This window comes from Geotrypetes seraphini, chromosome 13, assembly GCF_902459505.1.
Source record: "Geotrypetes seraphini chromosome 13, aGeoSer1.1, whole genome shotgun sequence".
NCBI lineage: Eukaryota > Metazoa > Chordata > Amphibia > Gymnophiona > Dermophiidae > Geotrypetes > Geotrypetes seraphini.
Window position 1 is genome coordinate 29359431 of NC_047096.1, and position 26894 is coordinate 29386324.

The following is a 26894-nucleotide window of genomic DNA, read 5'->3' on the forward strand; positions in this document are numbered from 1 at the left end:
GCACACATGCGCGGAAGAGCTGGCGCCGGGGGTCTTTCAAAACTAGGATGTTGGAGCGTCGTCCAGCGGTTAGGGTGGACTAGTACTGTCGGTTCCCTCGCGGGTTTTCTAGCTCGTCTCTGTACTGTTTTCACTTGTATCCCTTTTAAAATCCAACGTAGCTCGGTGGTGGACTATGTGCCAGCTTTGGGTTGGGTTGGTTCTTGAGCATCTTTTTTCCTTCCCCACACAATACTGAGAAATCGTGAGGGAGGGGATAACTGTTGCCGGATTACTTGGATACATAGAACCGAGATCCAAAAACCAACGTGTCGACCATTTATGTCAACCAATGTATGTTTGTCAGACTTTCGAAATATTCTCTTCCTTAGGTTAGGAGAAATTTAAAAAGTTATAATTTTCTATAATCTGGGAGATTATAGGAAATTATATTCAGTGACTTTTCTGTCTTCCAAAGGGAGCTCTAAACAGTGTTTAACAACTTTTCAAGACCAAAGCAGGCTTTGGGTATCAAAAAGGGTGTTTCGGTTACCGTAGTAGTGCCACTCCTATCCTGATCTAAACAAACTAAATAACCTCGTGAGCGGATTTGAAAACAGGACAACTTTAGATGAAACTTGTCTGTTTAAGCTAGTCAAGTGCAAATTACATAAAGAACTGCAGATGGCAGCAAATTAAAAAAAAACAAAAAACCCCAGAACGGCGTTAGGCTCCTATCAGTCCCAGTTTATATTGTGCAATTTATAAGAAAAACAACAACACGTTTTCACTATGAGGGGACAGGGAAGGTTATTGAACACAACCCTTTTTATGAAAATACATACAAATATGACATGGAAGTATGGCTGATAGAGTGGACGTCTGGGAAGCTGGGTTCAAATCCTATTGCCCTGCTTGTGATCTTGGGCAAATCGCTTCTCTGCATTTTCTCACATACAAAGAAAGCCCTCAGGGGACAGAAAAAAAAATATCTAATGTACCTGGATGTAACTCAAATGGCAAGTTCAACATCCCAAATGTCTTGCAGGAAGAGACAATTTTGCGCTCTGTTATAGCAGAGGGCTGCAAGGTGGTGTTTGTAAGTCACCCTGCCCAAAATTCAACACAATTTAAGTAGATGGCAGTGAGAGGCTCTAGTCCATATATTGCTCATGGCTAGAGATTGACACGGGGAAAAAATTTGTCCCCACAAGCTTAGTCCCTGTCTCCGCAAGCTCAGTCCCCGCTCCATCCCCGCAAACCATCTGCCCAAGCCTCGAATACTTATGATTTATATTGAACTTATTTTAAAAGAAACAATATTTTGTACAATTGTCATTTTATAAACACAAATACAGAGCAAGGATCAACAAATCCCCTGTCGCCATTCCCCTTCACAAATATCCCCTACACTATCCCAAATTTATGCCCCCCATCTCCCAACGCACTCTTTCCCCCTCTCTCCCTTTGTCCCAAGTTTGTATCCCCTTTCCTTTATTTGTTCCCTTCAGGGCTGCACTCCCTTCAGAGCCGTCTAGCTGGGCATGCCCCCCTCCGCCAAAGCTGACCCAGAAGACTTCCCTTCAATATCAGAGCTGACATCAGAGGGAAACCTTCTGTGTCAGCTGGGGATCCCAGTTACCAAATTCAACAGTCCACCTTCCAGCTGGGCTGCTCTTTCCTGCTTTCAGCTGTACTTGTTTGCAGGGATGCGCCGCAGGCAGCAGCTCTTGCAATGGCTTCCAAGTCAGCCATGTGCAGCCACAGCAACACCAATGCTGAAATCTGCAAATCTGGGGCGCTACAGCCACACACACCTGATGGTGAAATCGTCATTTTGCAAAGCTGTGTCGGGGTGGACTCCTACTGCCATAAATCCACTTCACGGACACCAGTTCATTGATTCCAGTCATTGGGAGTGCTTTTAAGTAATCTACATGAGAACTGGTGTCCGTAAAGTGGACTCTGCATTTGTTTTTGGCGTTCTGATTTTTTCCATCTAAGAAGTGGTTTCCCTTTGGGCTGCAGGAGTGCTTCATGTGTTTTTTCAGCGGAACTGTGGATTTAATTTGAAACCTTTATCTGAATGAAGTCATATAATGAGAAATGGGAGTTGTTGCTTTTTACCTATGAAGCTGAACTGAGATTTTTTTCTCCACTTCTCTAAGATTGTTTGTTTCTTTGAGCAGGCTGTGCGAATGTGTTTACTGGGGTCGTGAAGTGTTGGGGGGGGGGTTCCCTTTATTTTCCTTATAGGGCACACCTGTTGTTTTTTGAGTGATTTCTACTACTCCAATATTAACTGGATAAATGCTGCATCAGGAAGTGCTAGGGAGGTAAAATTCCTAGATGTCATAAATGACTGCTTCTTGTCGGTCCAGAAACCGACAAGAGGGGGACCTATTTTAGATTTGGTCCTTAGTGGAATGCAGGACATAGTACAGGAGGTAACTGTTGGGCCCGCTAGGAAACTGATCATAACATGATCAAATTTGAGCTTATAATTGGAGTGACATCGCTAAAGAAATCTACTGTAGCGGCATTTAATTTTCACAAGGGAGACTATGATAAAACGAGGAAAATGGTTAAAAAGAAGCTAAAAGGGTCTGTGGCAAAGGTCAGAAGTGTAAACCAGGTGTGGATGATGTTCAAAAATACCATCGTGGAAGCGCAGACTAGATTTATTCCACGTATTAACAAAGGTGGAAAGAAGAGAAAATGAGAGCCGGCATGGTTTATAGGCAAAGTGAAAGAGGCTATTACAGCCAAGAAAACATGCTTTAAAAAGAATCCCAATGAAGAAAATAAGAAGATACATAAGCACAGGAAAATTAGATGCAAAGCATTGATAAAGAAAGCTAAACAAGAATATGAAGAACAACTTGCCAAAGAGGCAAAAACTCATGGTAAAAAAATTTTTTAGGTACATTAAAAGCAGAAAACCTGTGAGGGAATCCATGGGGCCTTTGGATAATCAAGGAGTAAAAGGTAAACTCAGGGTGGATAAAGGCATAGCAGAGAGACTAAGGGCTCCTTTTACTAAGCTGCGATAGCGTTTTTAGTGCACGCAGGATTTTAACATGCGCTAAACCCACGCTAAGTGGCTAGAACTCAATGCTGGCGTTAAGATCTAGCACACGTGGCAATTCAGCACGCGCTAAGCGCGCGCTAAAACCGCTATCACAGCTTAGTAAAAGGAGCCCTAAATGAATTTTTTGCTTTGGTCTTTACGGAAGAAAATGTAAGAACTCTACCTGAACCGGAAATGGTTTTCAAGGGTGATGATGAGGAGGAATTGAAAGAAATCTCTGTGAACCTGGAAGATTTACTAAGCCAAATTGACAAGTTAAAGAGTCATAAATCACCTGGACCGAGGGTATACATCGCAGGGTGCAGAAAGAACTCAAACATGAAATTGCTTGTCTGCTGTTAGTATTCTGTAACCTGTCGTTAAAATTTTTTGTAGTACCTGAAGATTGGAGAGTGGCCAATGTTATGCCAATTTTTAAAAAGAGTTTCAGGGGAGATTCAGGAAATTGCAGACCGGTAAGCCTGACCTCGGTTCCGGGCAAAATGGTGGAAACAATTATAAAAAAATAAAATCGTGGAACATGCAGATAAACATGATTTAATGAGACAGAATCAGCATGGGTTCAGCCGAGGGAGGCCTTGCCTCAGCAATTTGCTTGACTTCTTTGAAGGTGTTAATAAACGTGGATCAAGGTGAGCCGGTTAATATAGTATATTTAGGTTTCCAGAAGGCTTTTGACAAAGTTCCATATGAAAGGCTCCTGAGAAAATTAAAAAGTTATAGGATAGGAAGCAATGTTCAATTGTGGAGGAGGGTAAATAGTGGTGTGCTGCAGGGATCTGTGCTGGGACCGGTGCTATTGAAATTATTTGGAAATTGGAATTACAAGTGAAATAATTAAATTTGCAGATGACATTAAACTGTTCAAAGTTGTTAAAACTATGTAGACTGTGAAAAACTGCAGGAAGACCTTAGGAAATTGGAAGATTGGGCATCCAAATGGCAGATGAAATTTAATGTGGACAAATGCAAATTGATGCATATTGGGAAGAATAATCCAAATCATAGTTATCAGATGCTAGGGACCTATTTGTTCAAGAAAAGGATCTGGGTATCATGGTAGACAATACCCTGAAGCCTTCTGTGCAATGTGCAGCAGCGGCCAAGAAGGCAAACAAGATACTAGGAATTATTAGAAAAGGGATGGTTAACTAGACTAAGAATGTTATAATACCTCTGTATTGCTCAGTGCTGCAACCTCACCTTGAGTATTGTGTTAAGTTCTGGTCTCCTTATCTCAAGAAAGATATGGCGGCACTAATAAAAGTTCAAAGAAGAGCGACCAAGATGATCTAATATAATAAAGCCCTAAGTGCGCATGCGCACTCCCACCTGTGTGCTCCCGTTTTCTGTGCGCTGTAGGGCACCACAGGTAGGAGTGCGCATGCGCCAGAATCCCCCAAGGCTGATGTCGGCCGCGGCGGCTGTCGGTGGCTGAAGGCCGCGGCGGAAGATGACACGAAGGAAAGTGGCAGCGAGCCACAGTGTCTCCAGCGACCGTGTCCCTGCCTCTCTATTTCCAGGCTGTGGTTTGTCGGCACCGCAGGAAGGGAAGGGACTAAGGGAGCCGGCCAGACCGCGGGAAGGGAAAGGGGGGTAGAGGAAACGCTGCTGCTGCACAGGGAAGTGGTGTGGGGGAGGGAAATGGAGGGGGAGGGAATGCTGCTGTGGCTGCTGCACAGGGAAGTGGTGGGAGAGAAATGCTGCTACATAGGAGGCAGGGAGAGAGACAGATAGATAGAAAGAAAAGAAAAAAGACACAGGGGCAGGGAGAGACACAGAAAGACAGACAGACAAAGGGGGCCAGGGAGAAAGACAGAAATAAAGACACAGACATATATTCTAGCACCCGTTAATGTAACGGGCTAAAATACTAGTACAGTATAATCTCGTTATAACGGACTCGCTTATAACGGAACCTCGCCTATAGCGGATGAGGTCCTCTGGTCCCGGCCGAGCGCCATTATAAACATACAGAAAATCATTGGATATAGCGGATTTGCATATAACGTACTTTCGGATATAACAGACTACTATTTTGGTCCCTAGAGCCACTTTTAGCTATAGTTTTATTCGGCTATAACGGACATGCAGGCTCCGCCTACAAGGCACGTGGCATGCCGGTGATATAGTATCAAAATGCAGCCCAGAAAAAAATGACAAGAGTATTTTTCTTTCCAGTACAGTGTTCTGGTTTGCAATCATTTCGTACCATACCAATGTTTTGCTGAGTTTTGTTCTTGAAGTTGCTGATATGCTTGTGCAGTGACTGTTGTTCATCGATTTACGTTGTTTCAAGTTGCCCTAAATAAAGTTTTAAAAAAATGCAACTCTTGATATAACGCACTGTTTTTCCAGGCCCCTTGAAGTCTGTTATAACGGGATTATACTGTAAAGGGATGGAACTCCTCTCATTTGAGGAAAGACTAGAGAGGTTAGGGCTCTAGAGCCTGAAAAAGAGTTGGCTGAGGTGAGATATGATTGAAGTCTTCAAAATCCTGAGTGGAGTAGAATGAGTATAAGTGGATCGATTTTTTTTACGCATCAAGATTTACAAAGACTAGTTCAAGTTAAATTTATTTAATATACCGCAAATATAAAACCAAAGGTAAATCTAAGCGGTTTAAAATTTAAAAAAGTTTAAAATAAGTAATGTAAGGAAAGGAAACAAAAATTTAAATATAAGATACAATCAAACAGTCAAACCATCAAAGAACATGAGGAAATGAGGGAATCGGCAGTTACAATGAAAACAAAAAGGTTAGGGAAAAGGAAGGAATGAACAATATGGTAGGGGAGGAAACTGAAATTTGTTCTGCCCATATTAATTGAGATAAAAGCCATGAATGCAACTTATGGAAAAAGTTGCCAAATACTTAACAGAAAAAGAGAATTAAGGATAGAAAGCCAAGGAGAAATAGTATGCTTTTAATTGTGTCTTGAAAGTCGCAAATTATTTTTCTGAACGGAGATAAAAAGGCAGAGAATTCCAGAGAGTGGGAGTCATGACAGAAAATGAAGAATTCCTTTGGAAATTGAGGAAGAGTTGTCAAAATAAGGGAACGACTAGGGGACACTCGATGAAGTTATAGAGTAATACTTGTAAAACCAATAAGAGGAAATATTTTTTCACTCAGAATAGTTAAGCTCTGGAACATGTTGCCAGAGGATGTGGTAAGAGCAGTTAATGTATCTAGTTTAAAAAAAAGGGTTATACAAGTTCTTGGAGGAAAAGTCCATAGTCTACTGTTGAGACAGACAATGGACGATAGCATGGAATGCTGCTACTATTTGGGTTTTTGCCAGGTACTTGTGACTTGGATTGGCCTCTGCGAAGATGAGATAATGGACTAGATGGACCATTGGTCTGACCCAGTAAGGCTATTCTTATGTTCACTTCCTAGGTGCAGGTTCAGGAAGTGATGTCAGAGGAAGAGCCAATGCTAGCGCAACAGCAGCTTGGGAGTTGATGCTAGTGCCAGGAACATTACAGAGGTACGGGAAAGGGAAGCAGCATGCACACGTGACAATAGGGGGCAGGGGAAGGAGTTGAGAAGGGAAGAGAGGAGGGTGGGTGCCTGCATCCTCACCAAAATGGCACCTGGAGCAGACCCCTCCCTCCTTTATTCTGCCACTGCCTGGGATACAGAATTCAACTAGGTTCCCTAGGAGCTGGATCCTGTAATGAATTCAGTCAATAGCCTCCAAATTTCCCTGGTCTCGCCTGCATTGTGTGAGAGTGATTGGGGAACACAGAGGGGAAAGGGGAGGAAGCTTTCAGGGCTTAGACTGTGCTGATGTGAGAGTTGTTTTGGAAAACAGCAGAGGATCTGGACAAGTGTTAAAGGTGCATGTTTGATATTTATCCTAGAGTAATGACTGCTTGTGATTCAAGAGGATATAAGCTTGGCTTTTTAGTTTAAATTTTTTTTATTGCTGAACATCAAAGAACAAACCTCAACAAGTACAACATTTTTCAATTTTCTCTCCCCCCCAAAAGAAAAGCCAGTCTGAACCATCCTACCCCCTCCTTCATCGCCTGCCCCCACCCCCGCCCAGCAAGACACAAAGTCGATGCAGACGTTAGAAAGCTGTTTTCTTGTACTTTCCAACAATCCCCCCCCAACTGCCGTACAACAAACTCTTAACAAAACAAACCCTCCACCACATCCACCCCCAAAACAGCATTCACTCCACCAGCCACTCCAGCCATTCACACCATACCACACTCCATTCCATACACCGAGTAAGCTTGGCTTTTTAATTGACATGTGATTTAATGCCTGGGGTGGGAGATGGATCAGCAGCCAAAGGTTCAGGGAAGACAGGCAGCATTTTTCTTTTATTTGGGGGGGGGGGAGTTCATTGTAATATGTTCCCATTTCAAACCAATTGTTGAGAGAGAATGAAACATATTGGCACTAGACAGCCTCCATAACTTGCACCTGAGTCATTGCACCTAACTGCACACATATTTATGTTTTGTTTATCTGGGAGAAAGAGTAAGCAGGTGAGCAGTGGCTGTGCTAGAGCTGTTACCTCAAGAGTCTGAGGTTGTAAGATCAAATCTCAAGTACTGCTCCTCTGACAGTTTATAAAAAGGATATCTGTGAACTATTTTATACAGGTTTAAACAAGAAGGTTTTTAACATTATTTGTAGCAGGATAGCTACACTGATACTTACAGCATGATGGAAGGAGGCATGTTCCTTGTTAGTCTCTCCCAGGCCCTTCTGTACTGTTTTTCTCTGGCCTGGGAGGACAAAATATTTATTTAGCATTTATATACCACTTATAGTCTAAGTGGTTTACATTCAGGTACTGAAGCATTTTTCCCTGTCTGTCCTGGTGGGCTCACACTCTTATCTAACGTACCTGGGGCAATGAGGGATTAAGTGACTTCTCCAGGGTCACAAGGAGCAGCATGGGTTTGAACCCACAACCTCAAGGTGCTGATGCTATACTTTTAATCACTGCACGCCACACTCTCCCAATGTGGTGCTCCTTGGGGAGGAAGAGGCTGGCCAGCAGCCTGGAGTCCTCCTCAGTGAAATTTAGCTGCTACTTACATGCCATTTTAGTGTATGCAATAAAACAACATAAAATTGCCATTCTAATGACATCATGATGCTACAACGCGATTATGTCATTAAACATTGTAAGGATGTCTATGCGATGCCTAAAACAGTGATTCTACAAAGCATGCACAAAAGAACACTTGATTCTATAAAGGACGCCTAACAATATAGACATGCTTAAAATTACTGAGCACTGCTGAGCGTAATTATTGTGCATCTATGCATAATAGAATCGCACTGAGCATTGTGCTGCTGGACGTTTAAACCAGTGTTTCTCAACCTTTTCAAGCCAAGTACACCCTAAGCCTAACAAATACCAACCGAGTACCCCCACCCAAACTCTGCCCCTGACCCACCCAAACCCTGCCCTTGACTCCACCCCCATAATAATAGTACAATTTCTTCCATCCATTTTTCAAATACACACTATAATCTTATTAATACATAATTTTAAAAAACCCACACAAAAAATGTTAATTATTTATATTCAGGGGGTTTTCAAAGAAGTCAAGACAGATGACTTTAAAATATGCAATGTCACCTCAGTAACAACTATAGAAAAATAGATAAATATAGTGCAAAACATAAGACAAAAACAAGAGAATTGACCCAATGATCTCCACAGACAAATCCAAGAAGAAATAAAAAACAAAGTGAAGAAATGATGTTCCTGAGATGAACTTTATTAATATTAAAATAATATTAAAACTTGGCAAACCACATAAAAACCTCTAGGACGCAGTCCTCGGAAAAGCTTTGGACCCTGGACCTAACACAGTCCGTGTTTCGACAGAATTGTTTCTTCAGGGGTCCCTTTGAAGTCCTATGGTAAAGATACATGGATAAAAATGCCAGTCGAAAATAAACTCTTCCGTAGAAGCTGTGTGCAGGACATGGACTCAAAAACATAAGACAGTAGATATAAATTCTCAAAACTGACACATTTTGATCACCACCTTTGCTGTCTGGTGATTTCATGAGTCTCTTGTTGCACTTCCTTCTGACTGTGCATCCAATATTTCTTTGTTCCCCCTGCATGCTTCTTCTCCTCCAAACCTCATACCATTCCCCAACCAACATCTCTCTGTCCCTCCATGAGTCCAACTTTTTCTTCCTCTCTCCTGCCTGCCCCCTGCCACCCAACTCACTCCATTCCCTCCCTCAACTTTTTCTTCCTCTTTCCTTGCCTGTCCCCCTTCCCCTGAAGCCGCCACCGCTGATTTCTCCCTGCTTCCCCGCCCCACCCCATTTCCCCCACCGATGCCACCGCAGCAACAGGGATGGGCCAGACACATGCAGAGACTGCACAAGCAGCTGGCCCACAAGCTTCCCCCTGACGCCAATTCTGAAGTTGGAGAGGAAGTTCCGGCCAGCCATGCAGTGATTGGCTGACCCGGCACTTCCTCTCCGATGTCAGAATTGACGTCAAGGGGAAGGCTTGTGGGCCGGCCGCTTGTGCAGTTGCTACTCGTGCCTGGCCCGTCCCTGTTGCTGTGTCAGCGTTAGTGGGGGGGGGGGAGGAGTGTGTCGGGGGCAGAGTTGGTGTTGGGTGGCAGGGTTGGTTTCGGGGAAGGAGGCAGGGAGAAATTGGACGCAGCTGTGGTTTCAGTGAATGGGAGAGGCAGGGAGAGATCCTGGGCAGCGGCCAGCGTACCCCCTAGGGTACACATACCGCAGGTTGATAAACACTGGTATAAATAACGCCTAACTTTTAGGCATCATTTATAGAATTTGTCCCTAAATGTCTGTGTCCTAAAAGATCTTAAAATCTGGAGTTACACCTGCTACCAAGCATGTTTAGGATTTGGTAAACAGCTACTATTGAGCAGCTCTCTATTGGAGGGATGAAGGATGGTTGCCCCCTTAATCCCCCAGCAGTTTTTTGGTCCTCCCCCCAAATGCCAAACTGGCAAGAGAAGACAATCACTGTGACAATGTCTGGATATTAAGTGGTTATGTTTCTAAGGTTGCAAAGATAACCAGGTAAGTGTAGGGCTCCAGAAAGAAAAGAGGATGGATTGAGATATCCAGGTTTTACTTCCACTGAAAGCAATGGAAGCAAAACCCAGATGTCTCTATCCGTCCTCGTTTCCAATGCTTTCAATGGAAGTAAAACCCAGATATCTCAATCCGTTCTCTTTTTTTCTGGAGCCATATGGGAACCCTATATGCTGTCTTTGAACCCATCAATATTTTCTAGTTTTATTTTGGCAAAATGGTTGTTTATGTTGCACATACCTGGCACAGAAACATCTATTTCTCCTGTATTTTAGAACAAGCTCTATATTGGCAGATTTTGTTCTAAAATACTTGTCAAACTTGAGGTGTGCAGGCCAGTACATCTCAATTCCAACTTTCATGTCCTGTCTAAATTGTGGCTGAATATCACTGCAGCAGGAGAGAATAAAATCATTGACTTCAATTAGAAAAAAAAAAAGGAGGATGGAGAAAAGGAGAAGCACATCACTGAAGGCAATAGGGTGCAGCAGAAAAGGAGGGTGTTGCCTTATGCAAATCCAGAGTCAAAAGTTTTCTTTCCAGTAATCTAACTCCCTTTCCAATAATAATAGCTGACTCCCGACACCAGTGTCCAGGACTCCTAAAGCTTTGCAGTGAAGCAAAAGAAGATATCCAAATTCAAACCATGGAATCAAGTCAAAGGAAAATACCTTCTTACCTTGCCCTCTCCATCTTTAACCTGTTGTGCTGCTGCTTCCCTTTGGGAATAATCGCTTTGGTCTGTTCTCTCCGGGTAAGTTCCTTTTTCTTTTTTAACTTGCATATTTTACTCTTTCTTTACACAGGTCTTTAATATTTGACATACCTTAAAGGTAGTCACAGTTACAGCATATATATCATATATATCAATAAGTACACAAAGGAAAGTATGTTTCTCATGTGCGGCATACTTGCACACAAGTCATGTTTGCTTCAGCTCAAAACCTATTATTTAAAATCCACAGAAGAAGATCATCTCAATATTTGTGAGATGTTTATATCATTGATATTAGATAATTGCCTCATTTTCATTGCATTGATAAAATATCTTCTGCATAGTTCACCAATTATAATGAAAGAGATACAGTCTGTGAGAGTCTTAAGCTGCAACCGAAAAGAGAAAAAGAGGTCAATAAATGGGGCAAGGTCTAGAAAGTTTCCTGCTCTTTGGGGGGAGGGTAAGGTGGAGAAATGTTAATCCCAGTTCTGTGCTAAATACTCAATCCCAACCCCAAAACTAAAAAGGGACCATCCCCAATTCCTGGCTCAGACCTCACCAAAAGTCTGAGAAGTTGTAGGTGATGCTCTTTACTGCTCGACTAACTGTCGTGTCTCATTATCAAGAGCACTGTTTACTTTATCGAGTCAATACAAAACAACCATTCAGCTTAAGTTTAAGGACGTGCCCTTAACAAAAATGGGTATTTGCAAGACTCTTCTCTGCTATAGACTGGCTGGATTGCTTTGGAGGAAAATAAAAACCCTCAGACCTTTCCCTGGATTCTTGAGATTTGACTGCTTCCCTTTTATCATGAAGATTTCTGACCAGTTCTTTTCAGTGTCTGAAACCCCATGCTAAAAGAGAAGTTTTCAAACTAATTCTTGCAGAGGGAAGTGGTAGTTTGTGGTCACCATATAAGGAGTAAAATTGTGCGCCCAAGCCAATAAATACTATTTGAAGGTAGAATGTAAGTGCTTACTCTGAGTCTAAGAAACCGCCCTCCTCCCCTTCAGCCTAGAGTGTTGGGTTGGTATTGTTATGCTGGACAACATTTGGTAATCTTTATCACTGAAATCGTATTCTCTCATTCTGTGTGTGTCTTTTTTTTTCTTTTGATTTCAGTAGAGAATGACACGGGGACAAATTTTTCCCTGTCCCTGGGGGAACTCATTTTCCCATCTCCATGAATTCTTTTCCTGTCCCTGCCCCATTCCTGCAAGCTCCATCCTCATCTGCACAAGCCTCAAACACGGTTTAGGGACGAGACGGGGAAATTGAGTCCCTGCAGGGACGGGGACAAATTTGTCCCCATGTCATTCTCTAGTTTTCAGCTGGCATTAAATTGTATTAAAACTGAGTAGCACAGAACAAAGACTGGATTTCCTTTGCATCCCCGTTTCTCACTCACTAGTCTTCTTCTCCCTCAATTACAGCCAGACTTACTCAAGCTGCAGTGTTTCCGTTTTTAGTATTAAATTGTCACAGCCCAGTAAATGAAGCTATAAATTCCTAATTTTTAATGAATCTTTTGCCATTCTCACATTAACTAATTTTTTATTGATATTTATGGAGGTTTTTTTGGGAGGGGAAACCTTGCTGGTGTGTGTTTTGGAGACTTTATACTGTGTGCTCTGTCCCCTCTCTGGGTGTGAAAACTCCACAAATATAGCTATGAGAGGACAGATGGAATTCATTCTAGATTTGATTACAGGTTAGAGAAATTACATCCCCCTTTTACAAAACCGTAGTGCAGTTTTTAGCACTGGATGCGGTGGTAACAGCTCCGACGACCACTGCTAAAAATGCTAGCGCAGTTTTGTAAAAACGGTGGGGGTTAAGGAGATATTTATATACATCTATAGCCTTTTAAAAATTTTGCTCAGTTCCCTGTTAGTCTGATTGTAAGAGCATCTCAATCAGAGGACATGGAAGAGCTGCCTGTGCAGTCATACGTTTTGCTAGTAGAGACACTGGAGAGCCATGGGCTGATATTTATGCCCTGATATTTTCCACTTCCTCTACTTGGCAACACCATGGTGCAGCCAGCTTCCAGAACCTTCGTAAAGAACCACAAAGGCTGTTTTCCAACCTAACTCTATCCTTCTGGTCTGGTACTGCACTTAAAGGGCAAAAAAGCAAGTTAAACAGCATACTTCCCCTTTTACAAAACTGTGCAAGAGGTTTTTAGCACTAGCCAGCATGCTGAAGGCTCTGGCTGCTCTTACGTTCAAAGGAATTCTGTGACTGTCAGGACAGCATAAAACATTCAGTGCGCTGACCAGTGCTAAAAGGCTCTTGCATGGTTTTGTAAAAGGGAGGGATAGTCTCCATCGAAGGCTATACACTTACTCCAGCGAGTTTCTAGCTTTACAATGGGCCCCTGAAAAGTTCTCAGTTCAACCAACAAAGTTGGAGCAGTTTCCATTGAGGGCTATACACTTAGTCCAGCGATTTCCCACTTTTTTTCATTCTGTATTTTTCCGACGGAACGAAAAAAATGGAAAATCACCAAACCAAGGCCCAGATTCTGTAACTGGTGCTGTTGTCAGCATCTGCCTTAAAAGTGGCCACCGATCGCATGTCAATCATGTGACGGCACCAGGTACAGAATCGTGCTTCCAGCAAAGGTAGGCGCCAGAAATGTAGACCAGGGTTTTTCAAGCCTACATTTTCAGCACTAGCCACGTCTACAGTGGCGTTAGGCAGCTTAAAGCACCTATGCAGACGTAAGTCAGGTGTCAATTTTTTAGCTGCTGGTAGGTGCCTTGAAACTCACTTAAAAATGTCATTTAAATGGTATTTTTTACTGAGTTTGAGTGCCAGTCGGTGACAGTTAGAGAATTCGGGCCTAAGTGTATAGCCCTCGATAGAGACTGCCCTAACTTTGTTGGTTAGGCTGAGAACATTTTAGCGTAGCCTTTGAGGGTTACACTTCTCAGTCTTGCCAGTTTTTTCTCCTTTTGCAAAAGTTATTGTTGGAAAGATACAATTCAAGGGGCAGGGAATAGTGATTTAATAGCAGTGCCCTTAGGGATCTTATGGTTTTCCTCTCTTTTGTATTGCAATAGAAATTCCCTGGAAGTATGAACTGAAAATGTTATCATCCTGAGATGTTACAGTGCAAGGATTTTTATTTAAAGGATTCAGTTTGTCCTCTTTTGTGTCAGAACATGTACAACAGTTGTATGTGTGTGTATAATGTTTGTATGTGTGTGTATAATGGAAATTGTAGCTTTGAAAGAAACTGCATCTGTGACTGATTTTCTCCTTACAGATTTCTAGATTGATTGTAACGGCAGTGCCCCTAAAATAATCTTTTCCATGGAGAAGTCTATTTACCTTAAATCCAGCTAATAGGTATTATCTTTGAGCACTAAACAAAATAACAATCATTATTCCTCCCCCCCCCCTTCAAAACACTTCCTCTTCAGCAGTCCCAGCCCCAAGAGCCAATATGGGGATTCAACAGCACAATACTGGCACAGATTTAATTTATGTTTGCAGTCATTGAAGGCTTGATGCTGCACAGATGTAGTGTGAAGACATAAAAATGTATTTTATACATTTCTAAGCTGGTTATAATAAAACATACATAATTAAAACCACAATTAAAAACAACGAACACAACACAATACAATATAACACAATCTGCTCCATGTTTTACATCAAAATATCCTCATATCTGAACCAAATCATGATCTGTCCAATTATATTGCCATCACACTTAGCCATGCAGCCACCTCTGGGATGCACAACCAGGCATCAAATTCAGGTAGATTGAGGCACAGAATGGTAACGTGACTATTCCAAGGTTCCAGAAAGTGAGGGCTGGAGCTGGGATTATAGCTGAGGCACAGAGATCTGCCCATATCCTAAGTCTGAAATGCCTGAAGAAAAAGATGTAGCTGCTGCTTAAATTTTGATAGCTCTGAGAGCATACATAGCATAATAATTTTTATAAACCATAAAACCTTGCAGTTCACAAAGCAAAGAAAAAGAAAACTAAACAAATCCCAACAGTAGCATTCATCAAACAAATGAGTTCTATAAATGAGTTTTTAACAATTGTCAAAAATGCATATAAGTAGAAGTCAATAATAAAGGAAGAAAATCGGGATCCCAATGTGCAGCCTGAAAAGAAAATAGCCAATCCATATATCTTTTACGCAGTTGACCATTTATAGAAGGATATAACATGTTCCAGGTTTACAAGCTATTGAAAGTAACTTTTACCCAGTAGACCCAGTGCCTGTGATAGACAGTCAAGATATGAAATGAAACAAAAAGTGCCAAGAAAAGTGTGGAATAACTCATAAGTTTCAGGGCTCCACATCATTCTCTTCTTGGTTGGGCTTAGAACTTTTCAGTGGCCCCCTCGTATTGTGATGTCATAATGCCTCATTCCACAAATGCCTAAGAGCCAACCTCATCGGTGATGTCACAATGGCTTGGTTTCCCTATACTTGTGCCCATTTGCTAGATGCATTTGCCTCATTGAAATGAAAAGTGTCATAAAAAGTGTGGAATAACTTGTAAATTTCATGGCTCCACATCATTCTCTTCTTGGTTGGGCTGAGAACTTTCAGCACCCCCTCATAATTCTTCATAAGGGCAAATTCCAACCTCATGACACACATTCTCTTCAAATCTAACTTGTTCAGTCTATTGTAATGAATGCTTATTGTACCTTTGAACTGAATCCCACATGAACAATCTCCCAATATGTTGAAAAACAGTAAAAAATATCACTGTATGAAAAGCAAACCATTGTGAAGAAAAAAAACAAATAAAATGTAACATATTAAGTTTAGGTATAAAATCCAATATCATTGAGAAATCTGTGTCAAATGTACCATGAAATAAAGAAAAAAGAAATAACTGAACAGACTAAAAAGCTTGAAGACATGAGCCAACCCCCCCCCCCCCCACACACACACACACACACATATCTTTTACTAAGGCATGATAGAGGTTTCCATCATAGCCTGGAGTGCTAAATGTTCTGACGATGCTCTGCCGCTCATGGTGGTGGGGGGGGGGGCTGTGTATAGATAATTAAGATTATGAATATTTAGCATTTCACAGCATTATGGTGTCAATTTGATAACTGTGCATATATATTTAGGTGCCTTTATGGTGCCTATTCTATAAGGGAGAGTAGTGCCTACTTTTGTTTACAGAATATTAGTGTAAAGGGTGAAATATGTGTCTGTAAATTAGGCACAAACTTTTATATCCGCTATAGAGCTGATGTAAGTGCTTCTGCCTAAATGCTAAAGGTAAGCATGTAATTTAGAGTATTCCACTCCTATGTTGTTTCCCTCATTCTGAGCACAATTTCATAGCTCGTCTGCGAAATTGGTTAATTAGCTAATTGGTTTTAAGTACCAACAATGGCCCTTATTTGGCATTAATTGGCTCTGATTTCCAGTAATGCACTTATAATCTAGAGTGTGCCTGTGGGTTCTTTTGTATTTTAGGATGACCTAAATCACAAAGAGAAACACAAGTCTCTGGAGGTCCAGGAAATATAAGTGTATTCAAATGAATCAAATAACAACAATCTCTAGATTTATATAGCTGGTAAGGATCTCTTGGTTCATCAAGGCTTCAGGTATTGCACAATTTGTGTCACCACTCCTAGGACCCCTGAGGAAGACTGAATGTAGCCAAAACACAGACTGTGTAGGGTCTAAGTTGCACTATGTGAGCACTAAACAGCGACACATAATATTGTACCTGATATAAATCTAGAGATTGTTTTTATTTGATTCATTTGAATAAACTTATATTTCCTAGACCTCCAGAGACTTGTGCTTTTGAGTTTCTAGTTTCAGATACATAGAAACAGAGAATCATAGAAACATGATGGCAGATAAAGGCCAAATGGCCCATCCAGTCTGCCCATTCGCAGAATCCACTATCTCCTCCTCTCCCTATTGGCTAAGGCTCTTTACATCTGCATTGTGATGTCATAGAACTTTGTGGTTATAGAAACATTGTAACATGATTGCAGATAAAGGCTAAATGTTCCATCCAGTCTGCCCATCCGCAGTAACCATTATCTCTTTCTCTCTCAGAGATCCCACGTGCCCATCCCACATAGAAACATGATGGCTGATAAAGGTCAAATGGACAGTATTCATGGCAATCTCTAATCTCCCATGCATTAGGAGGAAACAAATGAGGAGTGTTGCCTACAGAGTACAGAGATAGAATGGAAAAAAAACCAAAGAAAGAAAGCTCAAAACATGTTCCCCTCTAAGATACTAATGCAGAGGAGCCCAACACGTCAATCACGGTCTACCGTTCGATCGCAAAGACAATGCAAGTCAATTGTGGAGCCCTGCCTTTCAAAATAAACTCTACCGTGCACAAGAGACTGCGCCTGAAGCTGTGTGTTCAGTAGTGCTGCCCAATTCGCCGATTCAAATCGATTCATCTATTCACTTTGGTGAATCGATATGGTTTTTTTAACAATCAGGCTCGCCGATTCGTTCAGGTCTCCTAAAACAGGAGCGGCAGCACTGCCTCTTGCTGGCCGTCCACTGCCACTGCTTGCATCTGCTTTAGGGAGCCCCTCAGACCAGTTGTGAAGTGCTGTAGTACATAGGCGCTCTTTGTAGTATCCTCCGGCTTTCCCCCTGGCCTCCCGGTGTCATCTTCAGCTAATTAGGGCAGCCTGCAGATGATCACCGGTGTTGTAGCAATCCTTAACAGCCTGCCATTGGCCTCCGTAGCACGTTCCCTCTGCTGCGATCCCGCCCCAGAGAAAAATAAATAACATATGCCTACTGCATGTTAAAGGGTTGCCTAATGTCTACCACAAAACGCATAAGCGTGCATTAGGACATAGCCTTTAGTAGACATATCCCCATGGTTCCATGAAGTTCCTGAAGTAGGCATCATGGTGTAAACAACAACAACCAACTAAGAACATAAGAATTGCTATACTGGAACAGACCAAATGTCCATCAAGCCCAGTATCCTGTTTCCAACCCAGGTCCGAAGTACTTGGCAGAAATCCAAAGAATAGCAACATTCCAGATCTGAGATTGTGATGTTATAATGCCTCATTTCATCAATGTCTGAGAGCCAAATTCACCATTGATGTCAAAATGGCTTGATTGTCCTATACTTGGCTCACATAAGAACATAAGAGGTGCCATACTGGGACAGACCAAAGGTCCATCAAGCCCAGTTTCCTGTTTCCAATAGTAGTCAACCCGGGTCCCAAGTGCCTAGCTAGATCCCAAGTATGCTGATTGTATGCTGTTTATCCTAGGAATAAGCAGTGGATTTCCCCAAGCCATCTCAATAATGGCCTATGGACTTCTCTTTTAGGAAATTATCCAAGCCTTTTTTAAACCCTGCTAAGCTAACTGATTTCACCACATTCTCTGGCAACGAATTTGAGTTTAATTACATGTTGTGTGAAGAAATATTTTTTCCGGTTTGTTTTAAATCTACACTTAGTAGCTTTATCGCATGCCCCCTAGTCCTAGTATTTTTGGAAAGTGTAAACAAGCGATTCACATCTACTGTTTCCACTCCACTCAGTATTTTATAGACGTCTATCATATCACCCCTGAGCCATCTCTTCTTCAAGCTGAAGAGTCCTAGATGCTTTAGCCTCTCCTCATAGGGAAGTCATCCCAAACCTTTTATCATTTATGTCGCCCTTCTCTTTACCTTTTCTAATTATCTATATATTTTTTGAGATACAGCAACCAGAACTCATACAGAACAATTTTTATTTAAGACAACACTACAAGTATTTGTTCCTTGGCAACCCACTGTTTTCTCTAGTTTTAGGAATTTTTATATGTATTTAGATGATTATTAAGATTAAAGTTATCAATTTATAAGATTGTATTCTGTTTTCTCCCTAATTGCTTTGTGGGTTCTATTATGGCATATTTTTGCCATATGGTAACTCCTGTGTTTGTTAATTAGAAAATCAAATTGTGTCTCACTTTCAATGTTATTGGTTCACCCTGTGCTCTTTTGGTAGAATCAGCCCCTTTTCTGAGTTATTGGTTTAATCTGTGCACCATTAGAAAACCTACAACCATGAAGATTATCCTATAGTTTGAACTTGTTCCAGACCTTATTTCAAATTCTCCATGCTGGTCCAGTAGAACATTTCAATTAACACAGATTTAAAGAAGAATTTAATCTGTTGGCTGCATTTAATCTACTATTACTACTACTATTTATCACTTATATAGCGTTGAAAGGCATGCAGCACTGTACATTTTGACATTTAATAGATGGTCCTTGCTCAGAAGAGCTTACAATCTAACTTGGACAGAAAGACATGGCATATAGGGTTAAGGATGCAGAACCCACGGTGAGAGGAGTTAGGAGTTGAAAGCAGTCTCAAAGAGTTGGGTTTTTAACTGGGCCTTGAACATTGCCAGAGATGGAGCCCACCATGGGGATTCAGGCAGCTTGTTCCAAGCATACGGCACAGCAAGGTAGAAGGGACAGAGTCTGGAGTTGGTGGAGGAAGAAAAGGACACAGACAGGAGGGACTTACCAGCTGAGCAGAGCTCATGGGGGTGGGGGGGGGGACATAGGGAGAGATAAGTGAAGAGAGATAGTGAGGGGCAGCTGAGTGAGTGCATTTGTAGGTCAGTAAGAGGAGTTTGAATTGTATTCAGAAATGGATGGGAAGCCATTGGGGTGACTTTAAGAGAGGGGTAACATGAGTATAGCGGCTCTCACGAAATATGAATCATGCAGCTGAATTCTGGACAGATTAGAGGGGAGCGAGATGTCTAAGTGGAAAGCCTGAGAGTAGCGAGTTGCAGTATTCTAAGCGTGAGGTGATGAGGGCATGGATAAGGGTGTGCTCAGAGAGGATGGGTCGGATTTTGGTAATATTATAGAGGAAGAAGCAGCAGGTTTTAGCGATATGTTGTATCTGGGTGGTGAAAGAGTGAGAGGAGTCAAAGATGACCCCGAGATTGCAAGCAGACAAGTCAGGGAGGATGAGAGTGTTGTCCACAGAGAGAGAGAAAGGGGGTAGCGGGGAGGTAGGTTTAGGCGGGAAGACTAAGGCATCCAGAGTTGAGATATTATGTGACAACAGTGATGCAGATGGCACCAAAATCATTGTGCAGCATCAACATTCTGCACAGCAATTAAACAAAATACAAAAAAGGAAAGAAAAGAAAAGGTCACCCAAAAAAAAATGATCAGAAACTCAGCTACCAGCCCTTCCTATCTTTCATTCACAAGCTAAACACCACTTCGCCCTAATTGTACTACAACTGGACTACTGCAACTCCATCTACATGGGCATCAACACCACTTTAATCTACAAAATGCAACGCATCCAAAACACTGATGTTAGATTAATCTTCAACCTGAGAAAATATGACTCGATTACAGCCTTCACCAGACAACTGCACTGGCTACCCATCCCATCACGAATAACCTTCAAAACTTCATGCATCATTCACCGTATACTTTATGGAAACTCTGTGGCTCCTCTCATCCAGCTCTTCTCCAAAGCATGGTCTACTTCTCGGAGAACCCTCAACAGAATACTTCTAAATCGCCCTTCCACAAAAAAATCTTTCATAGAAAGGTGTTTTCCACTCTTTGCTCACCTTTCTAGGTGTAAAAACTTAGAATGACCTTACTGAAACAACCAGAACAGAACCTAACCACGCCATATTCCGGAAGAAACTGAAAACTCATTTATTTGACACTTAAACACCTGAATCCCCTCCTTTCCCCTTCACCCCTCTCCCTCCCCCCCCCTCCCCTCCTCTCCTCTTCTCCCTCCCCTCTCTCCATCCTCTCCCCTACCTAGGTATGAGCAATGCAGAAATAGAAGATTAGGTTAGATTAAAGAGCCTTCCTTAATGTTTCATTTTAAATGTTCTTTATGAAATTTGTAAGAAGATTCTTGTGTACAGGAGGATTTTTTTTTTTTTTTTTTTTGTAACAATCGGCTGCATACATTTATCTGTGGAGTTTTAGCTGAAAAAGTTTGTATTGACTGGGAGGGCTTTGTCTGTATATCTCTCTAATGTGCCTTTTTCCCCCCAGGTTGAAAATTCTTCTGGTACTGGAAACTTTGATCGTGCAGCTGAAGCTTCCCGTGTGGCTCGAATCCTCAACATTGTCGGGATCGTCTTAGGGATCATTATGATTGTAATCATCATTGTCATTTTCATGTTGGCACCAACACACAATGATTAAAACTAGTCAAATAATAATTTTTTCCGAGGTACGTCCTGTCCCTCACATATACGAATACCATCAACGATTGTGAATTACTTTTGTAGAAAAAATATTCTTCAAAGGACAATTTAAGCCTTTCTACAAAGATGCTGTTGTGTACCTTTTCCAAGAACATGTTCTGTTCTAGTTTAGCAAATGTTTCTAATTAGCACATATAAACATTATAAATGTGTAGCAAATATCATCATTCTTATTTCATTTAAAACAAATATTCTGCAATCTAATATAATAAAATTCTTCTTTTCAGTATATGTATTATATAATAAACTAAACTTTTTCTGACCTCTTCAGTGACAAAGGGGTGTCTTGGTTAAAGTATATTGACTATGTATCTTTTCTGTTGTGAACCGCTTTGAACTTTTGGTATAGCGGTATACAAAAAAATAATTATTATTATTAGTAATAGTCAGAAATGATCTGGCCTAGTCTATGGATTCATAAAGGTTACCGCTTAGGTTTTCTGTTCCACACCAACTTCTACCTGCCTCCTCTGACCCATCTAGAGAAATATGCTGTTTCACTACAGCTCCAAAAAACAAGGAAATAAAACCCCATGGTAAATATGCAACAGTGAGAAAGTAGGGAAGGAACTGAACACATCAACCAGCGATAAAGAAAAGTTTATTTAATACAAATAACTGTTTAAATTCCAAACATACTATGGGCTCCTTTTACTAAGCTGTGCTAGCGGTTTTAGCACGCGCGCTAGATGCTAACGCCACCATTGAGATGTCGTTTGTTCTTGGCGTGTAGCGTGGGGTTAGCGTGTGTGGCAATGTAGCACGCGCTAAAAACGCTAGCGCATCTTAGTAAAAGGAGCTCTATGTTGTCATAAAACAGTATATTAAAACTAATCTATCTTTCAGACCTGACACGGTCTGTGTTTCAGCTTTCTTAAAAAAAAGCCTGCCTCAGGGGTACGGAAGATGGTCCAATAGATGGTGCTCAAATAATCCAAAATAATAATTGTCTGACAACACAAAGACTAAAAAACTATATGTTAAAATATGAGACCAGTGTCATTCTGGTGGGAAAACATGGTCTCATATTTTAACATATAGATTTTTAGTCTTTTGTGTTGTCTGATGATTATTATTTTGGATTGTTTGAGAGCACCATCTATCGGATGATCATCCATACCCCTGAGGTGTACCCCTGAGGCTGGCTAATAAAAAAAGAAAAAGCCAAAACACGGACTGTATCGGATTTGCAAGATAGATTGGTTTTAATATACTGTTTTATGGAAACATAGTATATTTGGAATTTAAACAGTTATTTGTTTTAATTAAGCTTTTCTTTATCTCTGATTGATGTGTACAGTTCCTTCCCCACTTTCTCTCTGTTTAGCTACAGCTTCCATAAATATTAACCAGATAATATTCAGCCCATGGTGGTCAGTATTTTTATTAACACTGTTACAGGCAGAATTAGCCCTGGATATTCAATGTTGGGCCATATCCAGGTACCAGCATTAAATATTGGGCTAATTTGGTATGTGTTGTCCACCAGGGCAAATGTGAGTCTCAGCTGATATTCAGCCTGACATCTGCATAAAGACATTTATGTGGATCCCAGCTGAATATTGACCAGAACATATATAGGGACATCTGGCCCAGGGCCTGAGCCCCCTCCCCCCACCAGATTGCAATCTCATCTCCCACCCCATAACAGCAACAGATGCTCTTTTCCTATCCCCTATAGCAGCAACAGACATCCCCCTTCTGACTCCCCTACTCCCCTTAAAAGAAACAGCACCCATGGATCCCCCCCCACCCAATTAGGCCTCCCCCATGCCTATCTTCTTGATCCCTCATTTCTCCCATTCTGGCTTCCTCTTCAAAATGGCTACCATAACCTCTAGTGGCAGCCTTATGGTATCTCCAAAGTACTGTAAGACTACCACTAGATGTCAAGGAATCATTTTGAATGGGAAACCACAATGGTCAGGATTGAGTAGGCATCCCTCCTTTCCTGTCTATCACTAGAACACCAGGGATCAAGAATGTAGATCTGGGAAAGGGGGGATCCAGAGAGGCTATTATGGGGGTAGAGGAGAGATTGGAAAGGGGCTGTTTGTTGCAGTGGAGATGATGGGAGGAGGAATTCGAAAGAGGCTATATGTTGCTGCTACAGGGGATGGGTGGGAGGATTGGAAAAGGACTGTCTGTTGCTGCTATGGGGAGGGTGGAAGGGGGATAGAAAGGTGGCTGTCTGTTGCTATTGGGGGAGGGGGAGGGGGAGTGAGATGGATGGAGGAAGGATCTGAACACTTCAGGCCAATACCCAGAAGTTATTTAGTGTCAGCACCTGTATAGCTAAGTGGGCATAGTTAAGACTATCTTTGATCCTATATGCCCTCTGAGCTATACTGGGATTGGCACTGAATATTCCTGGCATTTACAAAAATGCTGGCTCCATCCCACCTTTGATCTCTTAATGCCCCTGTATGGCTCAGTTCCCAAAAGGCCAGTTAGGGCAAAAATTTAGCAACACAACCCAAGTGCCACTGTTCATTGTTGGATAGCCCCATGCAGGCAATTTAACTGGGCAGGAGTCCCATAATCACAATAACAACATTAATTTTATTAAACAAGTAACTAGTAACTAATACCATATATCAGGGGTCTCAAAGTCCCTCCTTGAGGGCTGAAATCCAGTCAGGTTTTCAGGATTTCCCCAATGAATATGCATGAGATCTATGTGCATGCACTGCTTTCAATGCATATTCATTGGGGAAATCCTGAAAACCTGACTGGATTGTGGCCCTCAAGGAGGGACTTTGAGATCTCTGCCATATATTCATACTTTTCATGGTAACTTAATCTATTACTTTTATTACTTTTTCAACATCACCTTGTCCTAAACATGTGGAGGGACATTTTCGATAGGACATCTAAGTCTGTTTGGATGTTTTGGGAACGATGTCCAGAAATCCAGTAGAGAAAATATCCATTTTCAAAACAGCAAGTCGTCTTATCTTTTTTTTTCTGTAATGTCTTATTTAGACATTTTAGCCCTTAGTACGTCTCTCATTTTTTTGGCCATTTTTGAATACAAAGATGTCCAAATGAAAAATACACAAAAGCAAGCTATTGGGACATCCAAGCAGCCAGCATTCTTAGCAAACTGGCCACACAGACCTCTGAGCAGAGCAGAGGGACATTCTAGGGCAGGGGTCTGCAACCTTTAAGACATAAAGAGCCACTTGGACCCGTTTTCGAAAAGAAAAAAAAACTTGGAGCCGCAAAACCATTATAAAACAAATCTAACACTGCATATATTGTTTCTTATCTTAATGCTATATACAGGATCATGCAGTTAGCTGTCAATCTGAAGAAAAAAAGGACTTTTTCACTTAACAATGTAAAATATATTTTTGCACATTAATAGCTAATTAAAATATTTAATTTAGCTGGTTAATGGGATTTTTGCTCCTGAACCTCAGTGCACAGTGTCTGCACATCAGGGCTGTAAGACGTCACCTTCATTTTCACACAGGCTTGCAAGCTGTCATCTGTGAGGTGTGATCGATGTTTGTTTTTAATATAGTTCATGTTGGAGAAGACCTGCTCACATACATACATATAAGCCCCCCATATAATGTGCCAGTAGCCACAGGCCCCCCTATAATATGCCAGTAGCCAATAGGAGCCCCCACAATATGCTAGTAGCCATAGCTCCCCCCTACATTGTGCTAGGAGTCATAGTCCCCCCTATAATGTGCCAGAGTCCAGGCCCCCCCATATAATGTGCCAGAGTCCAGGCCCCCCATATAATTAGCCACAATAGTAGGTTTTAGCACAGGGAGTTACGCTGAATGCCTCGCGCTGCTCTCAATGCTCATAGGCTCCCTGCGCTAAAAAACGATATTGCGGTTTAGTAAAAGGGAGCCTTAGTGCAAAATATAGACAGCAGATATAAATTCTCAAAACAGACACATTTTGATCACTAAATTGAAAATAAAATCATTTTTCCTACCTTTGCTGTTTGGTGATTTCATGAGTCTCTGGTTGCACTTTCTTCTTCTGACTGTGCATCCAATCTTTCTTCCTTTCTTTCAGCCTCCTGTATGTTTCCTCTCCTCCAGACCTCATTCTCTCCCCCAACTTTTTCTTTCTGTCTCCCTGTTCCCCCTGGCCCACGGGACTCCCACGGGGATGCCCCCCTGACCCACGGGACTCCCACGGGGACGCCCCCTGGCCCACGGGACTCCCACGGGGATGAAAACAGCCTACCTAGATTCTGGCGATGCAGGCATGCAGCTTACAAGTCCGGCGTCGCGGCGGGAAATAGCCATGCTGAGCAGTGAGCTCAGCACGTACACAGATGAAAGCCTTGCTTGCTGATTGGTCTGGCGGCACGGCGATCCCCGTTCCCGTGCAGACCTCTATCATACGTCATCCTCCGCGCCTCCCATTCTTCAGGAGCGCGCAGCAGCCACTGAAAGACTCCGGCCCGCGTGACACACTACCGGAGCCACGGCAAAGGTGAAAAAGAGCCGCATGCGGCTCTGGAGCCGCGGGTTGCCGACCCCCGTTCTAGGGGGTACTGCAGTGAATGTCACATTTAAAAGTCCCAGGAACACATTACTATAACCAGCTTATATTGTATGGTGAGCCCTCCAAAACCAAACCAATCCAGAACTTACTGAAACAATATGGGACATGTTATTGCAGATGAATGCACATCTCTGCTGATGAACAGAAAAAAGTGTGGCTGAAATGAAAGCAACTAAGGAAAGATAGGGTTGACGGTAAAGGCCCAGATTCTGTAAATGCCATCTAAAGTTAGGCTTAGGGTTACCATATTTTGAGAGCAAAAAAACCTTGATAAACCTGGTCCTGCCCAGTTCCGCCTCAGCCATGCCCCCACATAGCCTCCTCTCTTCCCCGATGAGCTCTGGTCCTGTCTGGAATGCCTCAAGTATGCGCGGATGTGTGTGACATCATCCGCACATACTCAGAGGTCCTCCAGATGCCGGAGTTCGTTGGGACTTTCCCCAAAACCCGAATAAACTGCTGTGTTTTGGAAAATCCATCTGGGAACTCGGACAGTCCTCTAAAAAGAGGATATGTTTGGGTTTTTCCGGACGTCTGGTAACCCTAAATAGGCTTAAGTGCGGATTCAAATATTAATTTATGTAAGAGCATGTGTGTGCTACCCTACTGCTGATTCATATTGTGTATGTTGATCTGTAGCCCCTACTGGGCTCTTTAGGGAGGATGGACTTTAAAACCAAAGTAAATAAATAAATAATTGGTGCTGATATTGGTACTTAACTTGTAATCAGCTTTAATTGCATGCAATTGAAAGTTAGGCACCTAACTCAGAAAACACAATTCCATAAAAAGTAAGCGCCTAGTCCAAAGCGCCTACACAAAAAGTGGGTATGGTTAGGGGTGGATCATAGGCGTGTTGTTTGGGTTAGGCACCTATTTGTGAATCCTAATTTAGGTGCAGGTATTTAGGTGAAGAAAACCCTGGTACAAATAGGGTGGCCCTGATTCTATAAGTGGTGCTTAGGTTAGACACCGCAAGGCAGCAAGATTGGCAGTGCCTAGCCGAGTTCCGCCCGGAACTCAAATTTTGTTTAATCGGCTTAATTGGCATGGTAATTGACCATGCAATTAAAAGCTAACTTAGAAAATGATTAATTATGAGCTCCATGTGGAACTCACACAGCAACTAGTGACGCCTAAACAGAGGTGCCTACCTATGCCTACCCAGAAAGTAGGCATGGTTAGGGGTGAGGAATAGTCATGGTATG

At 42.0% G+C, this 26894-nt stretch overlaps 1 long non-coding RNA gene across 1 annotated transcript; it reads left to right on the forward strand.

Annotated features, from left to right (window-relative positions):
* Window positions 1–74: 74 nt before the first annotated feature.
* Window positions 75–21413, forward strand: LOC117347477. The gene is made up of 3 exons (XR_004536800.1): window positions 75–333; window positions 10719–10900; window positions 20933–21413. It is a non-coding gene; the product is annotated as an uncharacterized LOC117347477 (long non-coding RNA).
* The last annotated feature ends 5481 nt before the right edge of the window (window positions 21414–26894 follow it).